Below are 3296 nucleotides of genomic sequence, written 5' to 3'. Positions count from 1 at the left end.
CTATAGTTCCAAGGATGCTGAGGCAGGAAGATCACTTGAGTCCAAGAGCAACAAAGTGAAGACTGTCCCAAAAAAAAGATAAACAATGGGCTAGGGGAGAATACTTGTGGGAGGCCCTGAATTCAAACCCCAGTACCATTAAAAAAAAAAAAAAAAAAAATCCAATTTAGTACAAAGGACTGCTCCCCCACTGAGATAAGAATATCTATAAATAATCCACCCAAGAACAAGCATCTTAAGAATCCCAAATGTAACAATTTATTTTAAAATTAAAAATTAAGATATTTCAAAAGAGTGCAAAGGCATGGGAGAAAACCTTCAACTGATATTTAAATCCATCTCCACTATACCCCACACATTGCTTGAACACATATCCTAAATAAACATTTGACAGAATAATTCCCTTCTTTCAGTGTAGACACATACAATTTCTAGATTTAAAAAAAAAAAAAAAAAAAAAAAAAAAAGGTAAGTACCAGAAGTCATTTTAATCACAAGAAAAGCAAAAAGCTTCTTTCTTCCCTCACCCGAAGTCAGTAAAACAGATAATATTGTTTCATGTGGCTGGCATTCCTGACAGTTCTGTTTAGGGACAGTAACTTCTCACAGTGTACCAACAGATACTCTGAGTGTGGCAGTTCCTGAAATGCCATTGTTGTGAGGCTTCCTGGACATTGGATATTCTATTCAGTACAGAACTGCAGGGTCTGGGAACATCTACTCCGTAAGGACAAATCAGGGCATGCTAGAGTTTAAAGAGAAAGGCTTTAACTATTCCATAAAAACAAGGTTTTTAACAGTACAGAAATCTTGTTCTAGTTTACCTTTCATGATGACTGTAATCTAGTATTTGAAACTCAGACCATTTGTTTCTGGGAGGGTGGATAATTTTATTTGCCTCAGATTGAAATCTCTAAAGATGCACTTGTTTGAAATTCCTGTGATGCACTTATCTGTGGCATTCCCAGAAACAAAATTCTTTTGGAAGAGATAAAAATCCCTTTCAAGTTTAACCCCTTTCTCTTCATGTAAAGTTTGATTTAGCAAATTAAATTAAATTTCAAATTTTTTGGCTTTTTGATCTAGTTGTGGGTTTTCTTCCTCTACATTAATTTTTTTTTTAAAGCAACATCCCACCTTGAAGGACAGTCTAAAAAATAATGCCTCAGGTATCCAGCAATCTGGCATCCACACAAGGATGCGGAGACTGCCAAGAGTTATAAGCAAAAGCCTATTTTAAAAAATGTGGTTCAGAGGTAAAGCACCCTGGTGCCAAAAAAAGAAAAAAGAGAAAAGAGAGAGAGAGGGAGAGGGAGAGAAAAAGAAAAATAGAAAAGAAAGAATGGTTGTTTTTCTAAACACATAAAATGTTTTAAAAGACTGAGTAATGCAAAATCACTAAAAAAAAATATTGTAATTGAATAGGCATACCAAGAGGCAATTAAGCAAAAACAACTAGGAAAAACTGCAAAAATCTAGAGGCAGTCTTCACTCAGGTTTTTTGCACGGTTAAGAAACCTAAACAACACATTACAAGTGTGGTTTATGTAAGAAAAGCAAGACAGACATTTGTAGACCCCTAATCAAGGGAAATGCCTAGACTCATCATCCAAAGATTGGTGACTACAGTTACATGTCTTAAGTTAAAATGTTTAATAAATGCATATATCATTTTTAGGATTTCCAGACGTAACTGACTTTTTCAATTATGCTATGAACAACCCTACTAAGCCACATCAGGTAAAGAGATTTTGTTCTACACATTACTTTAAAACAACCACTAAGGTTGGGGCTGTAGCTCTGTGGTAGAGTACATGCCTGACATGCTTTAGGCTCTAGGTTCTATCCCCAGCACCACAAAAATAAAGCAACCACTAAAAAATAATACTATTTAAATTTTTTCCATATGGACCAAAATAAAACATAAACTAACCTAACAAACAAAACGCTGCTCAAATCTATCAGTTAAGTCACTGAAAGGGTTACACACTGAATCTTGCAATTTAGTCTGGATTCCTTTTCCCTGAGTAACTCTTCTATTCTGAAGACAGGACATGAAGCAGGCAACACCAACTGCAGTGGTACTGGTATATTTTGAGCCACAGAGGTTTTCATCTACAAAAGGATGATGAGTTTCAATCAAAAATTTAAAAAACATCATTTTAAGAAAACCAACCTGAATTGTTTCAAGTATATTATTAATAACAGTATAAGATACATCCAACAAATGGCAATCTACTCCATTTCAGACTGAGTCATACCTTAGCAATGCCCAGGAAATTTCTGGAAAAAGTTTTTTCTTGTCCATGCTAAGCATAACTGAATTCAATTCCATTTTACACACAAATCTTGTCAACTGCATTCACACCTTTTAAAATTCTTTTTATGAAATAAGAACCTATATTCTGGAAAATACAGAAGGATCTCAAATGGAATAATATTATTCTTTTCCATCATATTTGTCATATTATTTCTTTTTTTTTAATTTTTCTTAGTTGTAGATACCTTGATTTTATTTATTTTTATGTGGTGCTGAGGATTGAACCCCGTGCCTCACATGTGCTAGGCAAGCGCTCCACCACTAAGCCACATTATCAGCCCCTCGTCATATTATTTCAGTCCTTGCCTCTATACATTCCCATTGCATTTCAGGTAACTAAATACCAGCTGCCTCTTCTAAAACCCTAACTATTTAGTTTGGCTTCCTCTTTTCTCTTCTGTTCTAAATCAGACAAGCCTATGCTAGTCAACCAAATCTCTGTTTCAAAGTATTTCCATAAAGCTTCAGCCAAAAAACATCCAGGAAAGAAACGACCTATACAGACAAGAGTCTGCAACTTCATACAGTATAGTTGTATGAAACTTAATGATTGGGACATGTTCTGAAAAATACATCATTAGGCAATTTCATCCTTGTATAAACATCTCAGTGTCCTTACACAAAGATAGCTATGACTAGATTATATAATCTTATGGGACCGCCATCATATATGCAGTCTGCCATTGACCAAAAAGTCATTATTTGACACAAGACTCTTATTTTAAACCAGAAGTTACAAAGTGAAGCCTCAACAACCACAGTCACCCTACAGATGCTTTTTGTTTGGCCTGCAGGACTTAGCAAAAATGCTGCTGTCAACATTTAAAAATCACAGACTTCATGCTTAAAAAAAAAAAAAAAAAAAAAGTCTGGGTCCTTGTAAAAAACTAAAAAGTTTAAGTAACATAAGGCCAGTATTCCCACAAGAAATGAACTGCAGGTTGTGGCTATTCACTCTACATGGGGTATGTGCTCT

The sequence above is a fragment of the Sciurus carolinensis genome, chromosome 11, assembly GCF_902686445.1.
Source record: "Sciurus carolinensis chromosome 11, mSciCar1.2, whole genome shotgun sequence".
Taxonomy (NCBI): domain Eukaryota; kingdom Metazoa; phylum Chordata; class Mammalia; order Rodentia; family Sciuridae; genus Sciurus; species Sciurus carolinensis.
This window is presented reverse-complemented; position numbering follows the sequence as displayed.